We start from the raw sequence: 13,397 nt of genomic DNA on the forward strand, positions 1-13,397 counted from the left end.
CGCAGCCCCACGGACCACTCTCAGGCAGGTCTTTCTGGAGACCTGGGCTGGATGTATCGGAAATCCCAGGGTCAGATCCGGGGGAATGGAAGGCATGACTTTCACCAGACAGCTCTGGAAAGCCCCAAGGGCTCTTCTCATCGGCTCTGATAGACACGTGTGCCTTCCTCTCCTGTGGTCAGGGCAATGTGATCTTGCGATCACCCAGCTCTGGGACACGTGCCCTTCCTGGGAGCCAGGGCTGAAACCAACACCAGAGGGCCACGTGATCTGAGAGAGAATGGAAGGATAGCAGGTGGCCCCAGAGGGAAACGGGGGTACTGTGACCAGAAAAACAGACAACAAATGTAGGGTAGACAAGAATGGCCAATGCTCAAGGCAGTCAGTAACAATTTAGTTAAAAATAGCATATCGGCAAGTACAGGCAAGGGAGAAGGTAACTTGAGAAGCCAATGGGACAAAGACCTAGGGTTTTGAAGGGGGAAAAGGCCTGGGAAAAGATCCAATCACCTCACTTTTGCCTGATACTTTGTAGTGACCTGTATTCGTCCATTTTCACACTGCTATAAAGGCATACCCAAGACTGGGTAATTTATAAAGGAAAGAGGTTTGATTGACTCACAGTTCTGCTTGGCTGGGAAAGCCACAGGAAACTTGCAATCATGGTGGAAGACAAAGGAGAAGCAGTGTCTTCTTCACAAGGCAGCAGGCGAGAGGAGTAAGTGTAGAGGAAGGTGCCCCTTACATGTAAACCACCAGATCTTGTGAGAAGTCTCTCACTATCACAAGAACAGCATGGGGAAACGGCCTCCATAATCCAGTCACCTCCCACCAGATCCCTCCGTGACACGTGGAGATTACAACTGGAGATGAGATTTGGGTGGGGACAAAGAGCCAACCGTGTCATCACCAAAGCCTTTCTCAGGCTTTGCCTTAATTCATATGTCACTCACTGGCTGGGGTGAGTGTCATCCCCGGCCACGTGACAGATGAGGAAACTGGGGGTCGGAGAGGGGAGCCAGTTGCTACACACTACACCACTGAGAAACTTGAACTCAGGCCCGAGACTTGAGGTCAAAGCCGTCTCTACAGACACCGTCTCTCAGGCCCAGAGTCTCCAGTGCCTGGATGTCGGGGGAATGACAGGTGCCTGAGCACCCGGGCAGTAGATGAAACAGAAGCCATTTGAAGATGTTTTGAGATCAGCTGATGTGCAGCACTCATAACTGCTATACCCACTCAATCCACTTACACATACCACATCATCATTCAGTCCTCCCTGAAACACAGGCGAAAGACAGGCTGTTGTTATCTACATCGTCCAGAAGGAATAAAATGAAGGAAGATTGAGAAACCCACTCAGCATTACCCGAATAAAATGGGGCAGAGGCAGGATTTGAACTCAGGTCTCTGGCTCCATGGCCAGCTGCCAACCTATTGCACAATAATGCCTGCAGTTCAAAACCACCTTGAGTCACTGTCACCACACTTTTGGGTCAGTTAAGACATTGAAATCCTTGCTAATTCATTTGTATCTTAGGGAATGGATGTACCCAGGAAATAGACTTTAAGGTTTTAGGGTCTTATCTCTGTGTCTTAGCTTTTGTGCCTATGTTGAAAGCTATACTTTATAAAGGTTTCAGATGACTGTGCTGTGTGTGTGTGTGTGTGTGTGTGTGTGTGTGTGTGTGTGTAGAACAGAGGTGAAATACTGTTTGCTCAGAGGGGTCTGGAAATGTTTCTGGCATTTCCTTGGCTACATACTCCAGGATGCTAGAGAATGTTCTGCTAAATCATTTTAGCAGTTGTATTTTACACATTTATGAATCTTTAACTTTAAACTCCCTCCACTCAGACATCCATGAAATTGGAAATTAACCTCCATTTATGGCAAGTCTGTCAACAGCTAATCCTCCCCACAGCCACCGCATCCATTTCGCTTGGTGCCAGGAGTAAAGGCACCCAGGCCATGGTGGGCAGACAGAGGGGAACCTCCGAAAGATACCCAGGCTCTGACATCCTCAGGGGTTGCCCTCAGGTCTGGGACATGAGCCGAAGTGATGTCACCCGCTGCCCTGGCACGGAACTCCCTCTGTGGTGTCTGTGGTCAGACTGGGGCCCAGAAGTGTCTCCCTTCCTGGTGTTCGATGTCCTGATGAAGTCAGACTTCGTGGGCTGGGGATCTGGTTACCGATGATTGCCTTACGAACTGGCAGATGCAGAATAAACATTTCTAGAGCTGGAAGCACAGCAAGGCTGAATGCTAGTGGTGGCCCCAGGGGAGCAGGAGCAAGACCTGCATGGCAGCGACCTGGGACAACTTAGGTTTTGCATTTGCCAAGGCCTAATGCTACACACACACACACGCACACGCACACGCACACACGGACAGACACCCACAGACACACATGCATCATACAGACACACAGAGATACATGGATACATATATGGACACATGCATCATACATGCACACACAGAGATACATGCATGTACAGCATGTACACAGACATACATGCATGTACAGCATGTACACAGACATGCACACACAGATACATAGATACACATGTGGACACATGCATCACACATGCACACAGATACATGCAGGTACACGGAGATGCAGCGTGTACACGGAGACATGCACACACAGATACACACACAGACACATGCACAGACACGGGCATACATGCAACATACATGCACACATGTACAGCACGCACACAGACACACAGAGATGCATGGACATGCCCGGACACATGTGCATCATACATGCACACACAGATATACGGATACACATGCACATGCATGCACCAATACATGGATACACACAGACGCACATGCACGTACGTGGGCACACACAGAGACACATATGAACAGGGAGGAAAGGGAGAGATGAACAGTGTGACTAGAGCAGCTTGGACCTGAGCCCCATGGAGCGCAGTGTGCAGTGGAGGATACGGCCATCGCAGGCTCCCCTGCCAGGGCTGACGATGAGTCACTTTTTCCACCGCGGCAGCCCCTCCCCAAGGCAGCTCTCTCAAGCTGTGGTTGTTCTGAGTGAAAGCAGCATGTTCCGTCTGCAGAGAAGCACCTCCTTTGCCCACTTTAAGGAACGCAGATGCTTCCATCTGGCCAGGTGTGAGGAGAGTCGTAGACCCTCCCACCACCACCAAAAAGCAATCGTGAAAACCCAGATTCCCATGAGGACTTGCATAATGTGAGCCCTGCCTACCTTCTCCTGCTCTCTTCCTTGCAGTTTCAACCTCCAAATCCCTTCTGGAGCTTCTCGATGCCCCAGGCTCCTTCCACTATCCAACCCCCAACCCTCGTAGGTTTGTTCCTGCTGTGCCCTCTGCTGGGAATGTTCTACTAGATATCTGCCCATCTGTCACCTCCTCAGGGAAGCCCTCCATGATCACTCTATCTAAAATATTAATACTATCCCCATCCATTACTTTAGTCCTCTTACCCTGTTTTTCCTCCCATAGCTACCTGGCCCGATGCCATATGTTTGGTTATTTACCTATTATCTGTCTCTCACCCTAAAACATCAGCTCTGTGAGACTGGGGATTTTTATCTGTCTTGTTCAGTATTGTATCCTCTCATACCTAAAACAAGGCCCGGCACAACAGCAGATGCTCAACTAAGAGAGGGCAAATGTGTGGATGAGTGTTGAACACACAACACACAATTAGAGGAGAAACCGAAGTCATCATTGACTCTGGGCTGGGTGGTGGGCTGCAGATGAGAGCAGGAGGCTGGGTGTGGATGAAGGCCGGTTCTCTTTGGGTTGGAGAATTCATTCAGGGAAGCCTCTGTGAACCTGAATCAATTCTGTTGCCTTCCCAGGGAGGTGACTTTTTTTTTTTTTTTTTTTTTTTTTTTTTTTTTTTTTTTTTGAGACAGAGTTTCGCTCTTGTTGCCCAGGCTGGAGTGCAATGGCATGATCTCAGCCCATGGCAACCTCTGCCTGCCGGGTTCAAGCAGCTCTCCTGCCTCAGCCTCCTGAGTAGCTAGGATTACAGGCGTGTGCCATCACGTCCGGCTAATTTTGTAGTTTTAGTAGAGACGGGGTTTCTCCATGTTGGTCATTCTAGTCTTGAACTCCCAACCTCAGGTGAGCCGCCCGCCTTGGCCTCCCAAAGTGCTGGGATTACAGACATGAGCCACTGCGTCCAGCCAGCAGGTGCCATTTTATGAAACTTGTCTGGAGCAGGAGAGAAGTGAGAAGAGGAAGACGCTCTAGAGTCTAGCTGCCTGACAGCCCAGCCTTGCTCCTTCCTTGCTGTGTGAGCCTGGGTAAGTCACACATCCTCTCTGAGTCTGTTTCAGCATCTGAAAACCAGCAAATAATAGTAACCACCTTACAGAAGATTCAGGGTGAATCTAATTAGATAATAACGCTAACACACGGAGCTTGTGATGGGCACACAGTGTGCCTGCAATATATTTTAGCTTTTAAAAGTTTTATTGTATAAGAGACCCAAGCATGGGTAACCTGGTGTACAATTTGGGGCTGGTCACTTAACCTCTTTGGCCCTGAGTTGCTTCATGTGTAAGGTGAGGAACTCAGATTCAGTTTTCATGTTCTGTCACTGCCTGGGTCCTTACACTGGATCGTGGGGTCGGGTGTCAGCTGGAGCTTTGCTTTAGTTTTTTCCCGTTATACCTTCTCGATTTAGCGCCTGGGAAACCCTTGTTAGCTTGGGTTGAAAACAAGAAAGAAAAATCCAGTTGGTTGTTAAGAAGGCAAGGCTAGGAGTCAACATGTGTGTGGTGTGACTTTAGGATACATGAATAGGGGCCCCATGGACCTGGGGAGAGAGGGAGGGGTGGAAGGTGGGTGCTGGCTGGCAGCGCAGTAGGCAGCTTGGGCGTGATGTGTGCCCTGCCTTGGGCAGGGCTAAAGCTTTAGGAGCAGCGATCTCTTTAGCAGCCCTGCAGATACCCCTTTCGCTGCTGAAATGCTCAGGTTTTCTTGATTTCAAGTGGCAGAAACTGACCTCAGACTGGCTCCAGCAACGCAGGGGCTGCCCTGATTCATGAACCTCAATAGACCGTGATGAACCTTTGCACCTGGCTGAATCTTGGGGCTTAACGAATCTGTTCAGGGATCGCGCTTTCTCTTTCCGCTTTTCTTTCGGCCACCAGCAGTTTCAGGCTTGCATCCTACAGCTCAGCGAGGCCCTGGAAAAAGTTTTGTTCTCAAACTTCCCAGGGTTCATTCGGCCCAGCTTGGCTTGGATGCGGACAGGGCACCCATGGCACAGCCAGACCTGTGGAGTGTGATGATGCGTCTCTGGCCTGGAGCCTGAGTGTTTGTGCAGGCAGGTGGGTGTGTACACATGACTATAAGAGGGTGTGTGCGTGTGCGTGTGCACATAGAGAAAAGCAAGGGACAGTCCTTCCCACCACCACATTGAGCTGAGAACTGGGGAGCAGCAGTTCTCTAGGAGAACCGAGGGCCACCCAGCTTAGAGGGGAGGGGTATCCTAGGTGGGTAAATAGTGGTATGGGGCCCTTGGTAAAAGCACAGACTCTGGATCAGATCTGCCCCTCACTCGCTTATGACCTGGGTCAGGGTTCTTACTCTCTAACTGCCTCCATTTCCCCATCTGGAAATTAGAGATATTAATGGCTCTGTCAAAACGAGAGGATTAGGGGAGCTGTGCTATGAAAAGGTGCTTCCAGCTGGCTCCTAGATGCCCCTTCTGAGCAGTGGAGGTCGTGGTGGTAGTGCCAGCTCCTCTTGGTCAATCACATTCATAAATGTCAGTTTCCGGATTTCCCTTTCAGAGCAGCTCAGTAGCTTGTGAATCGGGGCCAGGCAGAATAGGATACGGGGCTCACTGATTTGCAAAGGCTGGCCGAGGAGAGTCTATTGCTAACCGGAAGTGGGAGTGGGTGGGGAGAAGTGGACAGGCCACCTCCATAGCCTTGGAGAGCTGGATGCATGGTCCCGCCCTCCCATCAAAAGCCGGCCAATCTCTGGACCTGGGAGGAAGTGTCAGCCATTTGTCACTCTCCTTGACCTTTGTCAGGTCATCCCAAATGTTCACCTGTTTGTGTTAGACATTTTATTTCTCTGAGATATATTTCCGTTAAGCTGCCACTCTTCTGCAAAATGTAGGCTTTGTAAAGGTCAATAGGTTTGAACAGCCTGACAGTTTGTCATGTGTTTGGTTCTGTAGACGGGTAGATTAGTTACCGTGACATAACAAATTGTCATAAACCTTTTGGCTTAGAACAACAAGCAGTTAAAACTATCTCACAGTTTCTGTGGGCAGGAATCCAGGCATAGCTCAGCTGGGTCCCCTGCTTCAGCATCTCTTGCAAGGCTGTGATCGAGGTCTTGACCAGGGCCAGGATCTCATCTGAAGGCTCAACTGGTGACGGTTCCACTTCCAAGTTCAAGCATGTGGTTGTGGGAGGATTCCGTCACGTGTGGGCTCTTTGATTCACAGCCTCAGCTCTTCACTGGCTGTTGGATGGAGAACTCTGTCAGTTCCTCACCACCCTGGCTCTCCACTCCCCACAGGGCCAATTTCAGCCTGAGTCGGCTATTGACCATATGAACCTCCCAAGCTGGCAGGCTGTTTCCTCACAGTCAGCAAGGGAGAGGGTCTGCTAGCAAGATGGAAGCCCAAATATTTTGTAATCTAATCATAGATGTGGCATCCCCCAGTGTTGAGGTATTCTGTTGGTATCGATGGAAATTACCCAGGGAGAAGGGATTACCCAAGGGCATGCAGATAAGGAAGTGAAGGTTACAGGGCCCTCTCAGAAGCTCTCAGAAGCTGCCTGCACCACCAGGGAAGAAGCTATAGGTGCGAACAAAGACTCAGCCACATTGGATCCGGGTTTTCATCTTCTTTAAGTCTCTGCACCTGCCCACACCTCTCCTCCTCATCTTGCAATAAATCCATTTAAAATATTCATAAGAAAAAGGTTTAGGACGGAATTAGTCTTTCTTAGTTAACGTGAACAGGGGACATTTCTTGAGGGTGGTTGTGAAGGAACTCCTGTGACCTCCAAAGCAGGTCTCGCACCAGAAAGACCCAGCCGCTGGGGGTGGGGTGGGGGAGCTGCATCCATTCACATGTGGAGCCAGGTTCTTTAGGGAAGGAAGGAATTGAGAGATCCATCATTGCTCCCCATGACCTAAAGTCTGGAAAAGCCATTAGAGCGGACCCCGGGGCTCTCACCTAACATCTCCTGGCTGAGAGGGACAGGAAGCCCACGTGACTGGGGATGGATCCAGAACAAGAAATCATCAAAAGGCTGGGAGCACCTAGCCAAAGCTCGAGAGCCCTGATGAGGGTCACAGGGGACTGCTTCTAACAGGGCAACTGGCTGAGCTGGAATCTTTTCAGGCCGGGCAGTCCCAGCTTTGTGAATCTTAGCTCAGAGAGCAGGCTATGCTCAGCAGCGACCCCTCGTGGCAGTGAGACCTGATGGCTTTAGTGCAGGTTCTGTTGTTTGGAAATCGGACTGATTCGGACCATGTACAACCCAGGATTCTTAGACAATGGGAGTGGTGAGACTGTGAGGCGCTTAAGAGGAAGTATTAAGACTTCCTGCTGATGAGGGTCTAAGGGACTTAATTTATTCATGAAAATGTGAAAGCAACAGGGAGGACATTTCAATGGTCCCAAAGGTTATGGAATAAACCCTAAGTCAGCAAACTTTTACTGAAGGGCTACATGCTTTGTGGTTTATATGCCCCCGTCCCAGGTAATGAAATTGGCCATTGTAGCATGAAAGCAGTATAGACAATAAGTAAGAGAATGAGCATGGTCGTGTTCCAATAAAGCTTTATTGACCAAAACAGCCAGTCAAGGATCATAGTTTGCTGACCCCCTAGGGTAAACAGTTGAAGCTAATCTTTCCACCTTTGTGAAAGAGAAGATTGTGTGAATGTTTCTGGTTCTGTGAAATGTTCTTTCTTCCTTTGGAAATGGAAGTTCGCAGACCTCCATTTTCTCATTGCAGTTTCTTTCTTTCTTTTCTTTTCTTTTATTTACTTATTTTGAGACAGGGTCTCACTCTGTCAGCCAGGCTGGAGTGCAGTGGCTCGATCATGGCTCACTGAAACCTTGACTTCCCGGGCTCCAGCGAGCCTCCCAACTAAGCCTCCCAAATAGTTGAAACTACAGGTGCATACCACCATGCCTGGCTGATTTTTACAACTTTTGCTACGTTGCCCAGGCTGGTCATGAGCTCCTGGGCTAAAATGATCCTCCCACCTCGGCCTCCCAACATGCTGGGATTAGGGGCCTGAGCCACCGTGCCTGGCCTGGCCGTGTTTCTTTCTTTGTATAAATGGAGAGGCATTTATGAATTATTCTGTTCTCCTTTAGACCGACGGAAACTTAGTCATTGGATTTGCTGCATTGTGTTTTTCATCTTTTGTGAGTTACACTCAGCTCAGTCGTTCTAATGCGTATATGTACACACACACGTACAAGCTTAGGAATGTACTATTTGTGGTTGTAAAAATGAAGTTGCTCATCTTCTGCTCTGCTAGTCTGGAAAAGTTTATAAATATCAATAGTATCCGCTGGGATTGTCCAATAGACACATCACTTCCTGTCGTGTGGGCGCGTCCCTCCCGTCTAGCTGTGGGCTGACAACACCAGCTCTAGTTGGCATCAGGATTTTCCACTAGACAGTCCGCGTTCCCCAGCGGCCAACTCGGAGGGATTCCTGGCTTCAAAGCCACAGCCAAGTCCAGGGCCTCAGGGACACCTCTGGGGGAAAAACCATCAAGTAATTTAGAAGAATCGAGGAATCTGGGTCAAAGGCAGGGGGATTCCCTCCCACCCTGGCCTCTCTGCTCCTTTCCAGACAGACCTGCCAGGCATCTCCAAGGTGCTTTTCTAATCTTCAAACAGAGTTTTAACCATGATGTGTGGCACACGCAGGTATCCCTCATGCACGCACAGGTATTTGATTTAGATATTTGAAAACAGTGGAGAGACTAACACAGGCTTGAGTTATTATATATTAAAGTACATGAAATGAGATTCAGGCTTAAATTGTTGAATCAGGGTTTGACCAGAGCAGAATCAACTAGAGGGATTTATAGTAAGGATCTGACCTTATGCAACGTGGGGAGCTGGTTCACCAGCCTACGTGGGGCTGCTGCTTTGAATTTCGTGCTGGATCCTCAAGCCAGCAGGGAGGCCACCAGGAAGTAAGGATGGGCGGGAAGTGGGAAGGAGTAATGATGAACTGGAGCCACCAGGACAAGCCGGAACCCGGGGTGACAGACTGGAAACCCCATCCATCTCTCACCACCTCCAAGCATCCATCTGTGATGACCCACTCAGGTGATCTGCAGAAAGTAACATTCTTCATCCTGGAACTAAACAGGCCTCTGCCGGGATTCAGAGATGCTAAGGAGGATCCATAGGGACTGGAAGCTGCAGGCTTAGCTGCTGGCCACATTAATCAGGCAAGCCCCCCGGAGGGTGTCCATGTGGGTGTGCTGCAGCCGCGTGCCCCGTGCCCCGTGCCCACCTTCCAAGCGTAGCACGGCCTACCTGCTGCTTCACTCCCCACTTCCAGATCTCACCCAAAACGTCTCTTGGTCCATGCTAACCAGAAACTATGCAGGAAAGGGAATTCTGGGAATTCCAAGTTGGCTGAGTTGACATGATCCAAATCCACCACAATTATTACCTTAAAAAGCAAATGGAAGTAAGTGAATTGACTGGGGCTTTTATTACAAATATTACTCCCACTGTCAGTTTAAATGTAGACATTAAAAACATCCATAAGAAAAAGCTTATGGCATAGTGGGAAAGGCTCCAGGGTCACAAAACCTAGACCCAAATTACTAGCTGGGTGGCCTAGGACAAGTTGCTTAACCTCTCTGAGATTGCGTGGCTTCACTTGTAAAAAGAGGATGAAGGGAACTCTTGCATCTGCACACAGTAGGTAAACAAAACAGCAATTCATCAAGGCACATAACAACGACAGAACACATTGTGTGGCACCATTTTCAGAATGTACCAACCCATTGAGTCTTTCGCTAACCCGTGAGCTCCATGAAGTCACAGGCTATAAGGAAACGACCAGTGTGAATGAATGAATTCACTATATTCCTGGGTACTAGGCAGAATGGGTGTGATCACTCCTGCTTAAGTATAACAAACAAACTAAACTTCAGTTTCTTGATTTAAGTGCCAAGCCAGGGCTAGATGCCTGACCTTCTCATACCCAATCCATTGTCCTTCCCAGCACAGCCTGCCACACCTCTCCTGCATACTGGAACATTCTAGGACTGCTAGGAAGAGCTGGCTTTTCATACATAAGCGACTCCCTTTTCTTTCATTTCCCCATTATCCTGATCTTGTAGCAAAGGCTTGGAGCTCTTGATAGATTTTCCTGTAAGAAACCTTTGTTGAAGAGGCTGTGTTCCATCTGTCTTCAGAGAGACCTGCCTGTGCTGTTTTCACTGACTAAGTCTCACCTTGTCTGGTTCATTCATTCAACAAAATAGATTAAGTATCTATTACATACTCAGAATTGTTCTAGAAGTGGAGGATGCAGCAGTGAACAAAACAGACATGTTCCTATTCCCATGGAACGTATATTCTGGTTGGCTATGGGAGTGAGCTTCCAAGAGGACCCCAGAGCTTCCTGCCTTGTGGTACTCACAGCCATACTGAATAGGGATGACTTGTGTCACCCAGGATGGATGGATGGATGGATGGATGGATGGATACATGGATAGATGGGTGGGTGGCTGGGTGGCTGGATACATTGATAGATAGATGATAGAAGATAAGTAGATAGATGGCAGGTGGGTAGACAGATGATAGTTGACAGATGGTAGATAATAGGCAGATGATAGATGATAGGTAGATGATGGATAGATAGATGGGTAGATAAATAGATAAATGACAGATAGATGGGTGGGAGATGATAAATGATAGGTAGATGGTAGGTAGCTAATAGATGGTAGGTAGGTAGGTAGATGATAGGTAGATAGTAGATAAATGGTGGATAGATGGATGGATGGATAGATTAGGTTAGACTGGATAGATGACAGCGGGGCAGTGGCTTCCACAGCAAGGCTATATACACATCGTGCCTTCCACCTTCTTCTCTCTTGAGAATATGTACTGAGGGCCAGGTACTATACCAATACGTTACATTGCTCTGCACATTGAATCTTCATGACAATCTTATAGGGATGTCTTTAATTTCCCATTTTCCAAGTGGTGAAACTGAGTCACTCACTCTGGGGAAGCCCCTTGCCATGCTGTGAGGCCTCAAGCGATCCTATGGCAAAGTTCACGTAGCGAGGAACTGAGGCCTCGCGCCCGCAGCCCTGTGAGGCGGTCGACTTGGAACCAGCCCTCAGACGACTCGATCCCAGCTGATTCCCAAACTCCCGACTCACAGAACTGTAAGGTAATCAATGCTTGTTCTAAGTTACTATATATTTAAAGCAACACATTATGCAGCAACAGAAAACTCATACCTCGGGAGCGATGGGCTGAACCCACGTGAGTGAAATCTGCAGGCTGCCAGTTGGTGGGTAAGAGCGCTGGAGGAGAGCCAAAGAGGGAAGGGGGCTGGTGAGGGAGGGGATTGTAACGTTAAGTAAGGTGGTCTGGAAGGGCTCGCCGAGAAGGTGACAGGCAGTTACAGACTGGAAGGAGATGAGTGGACCGCGTGGCAGGGTCTTCCAGGCAGAGGGATGAGCAGACCAGAGGCTGGGAGGCAGGAGCTTGAGTGTGTCAAAGGATCAGCAAAGAGGCTGGTATGGCCGGGCAGACAAAGGACACAGACGGCAAGAGATGAGGCCGGAGAGATGACGAGGGGCTGGACCATGAGATACAGAAACCCCTGTGATGAGATGCTGGTCATAGCGGCGCCCGGTCCTCGGCACATCTTGGTGTCAGCCACGGTCCCTCCCAGTCACTGCCATTGCCAATCATCACCAAACGGGGTAGACACTGTGATCATCCTCACCTGTAGGACGGGGCAATATAACCTCTGTTATATTTATATATAATATAAATATCTATTAAATACAATAATATTGTATTATATATAACATAAACCTCAGTTCATATGACAGAGGTTATATTTCTTACCTAATCCTGGCAGAGCCAGGATTCAAACCTGGGTTCTGAAGTCCAGCAGCAGGAATTCAGTGGTGCAGAGACTGTTTCCCTGGGGAATCGTTATAGTCCGGGGCGCTCTCTCTCTCTGAATCAGCATCTGTGAAATCCACGTAGGAGGTCCGTGTACCTCTTTCAGGTCCCGGATGGGGCACAGACCACAAATGGCCCACCAGGGTGGAATTCGGGAGGGTCCGAGGTTCCGAGGAGTGGTAGACCCCCCTGAATTCCACCCTGGTGGGTTGCCCAGGGTTGCCCAGCCCCAGGGGGAAGCAGGGCTGGCAAGACCTACTTGGCAGCCGAGCGCACCGGCTTGGTTCCCAGCTCCCCACAGACATGCATGAATGCATGAATCACCGCGCGCAGCCGGGGACGCTCCGTTCTGCGGGGACCACAGTCCCACTGTGAGCAGGGCCAGCCAGGCAGAACCCTGGAAAAATGCTGCGGCTGAGTACACCCTGGCACTCGGCTGTGCTCTGTGCTGCCCCAAATCTGCCTGTGGCCTCCCGCCAACTGAGTGGGGTTCGGTGCATTGGTTTAAAAGAGAAAGTCAATCGAGCACTTTCTGAGATGTCCGAGGCCCAGATGTTAGATTTTACTGCTTTTTCTCTGCAGGTTGTGAAAACCATACTAGGTGACTTACTGAATATGTTCTGAGTGCCAGGTACTGACCAAGACAGTCACATTTCATCTTCCTGATAATCTGACCCATTATGATTTCCATTTTCCAAGTAGGAAAACTGAGGCTTTGAGAAGATAAATAACTTGGTGATGTTCTTTTATAAGTTCCTGGATGCATGTGCAGGACGTGCAGATTCGTCACATAGGTAAACATGTGTCATAGAGGTTTGCTGCACCCATCAACCCATCACCTAGGTGCTAAGCCCAGCACACATTAGCTCTTTTTCCTAATGCTCTCCCACCACCACCACCCGCTGACAGGACTCAGTGAGTGCTGTTCCCCTCCCTGTGTCCATGTGTTCTCATTGTTCAGCTCCCACTTATAAGTGAGAACATGAGGTATTTGGTTTTCTGTTCCTGCATTAGTTTGCTGAAGATAATGGCTTCCAGCTCCATCCATGTCCCCACAAAGGAATGATTTTGTTCCTTTTTATGGCTGCATAGTATTCCATGGTGTATATGTACCAGATTTTCTTTATCCAGTCTATCATTAATGTAGACCCTCATTTTTTTTTTTTTTGAGATGGAGTTTCACTCTTGTTGCCCAGGCTGGAGTGCAATGGCACAATCTCAGCTC

At 49.0% G+C, this 13,397-nt stretch overlaps 1 long non-coding RNA gene across 1 annotated transcript; it reads right to left on the reverse strand.

The window, feature by feature from the left end:
* Nucleotides 1–8,896: 8,896 nt before the first annotated feature.
* Nucleotides 8,897–12,330, reverse strand: LOC141585543 (uncharacterized). The gene is made up of 3 exons (XR_012519089.1): nucleotides 12,113–12,330; nucleotides 11,494–11,987; nucleotides 8,897–9,683 (listed from the first exon to the last, which is right to left on the reverse strand). It is a non-coding gene; the product is annotated as an uncharacterized LOC141585543 (long non-coding RNA).
* Between the last annotated feature and the right edge of the window lie 1,067 nt (nucleotides 12,331–13,397).

This window comes from Saimiri boliviensis, chromosome 9 (assembly GCF_048565385.1).
Source record: "Saimiri boliviensis isolate mSaiBol1 chromosome 9, mSaiBol1.pri, whole genome shotgun sequence".
In the NCBI taxonomy this organism is placed as follows: domain Eukaryota; kingdom Metazoa; phylum Chordata; class Mammalia; order Primates; family Cebidae; genus Saimiri; species Saimiri boliviensis.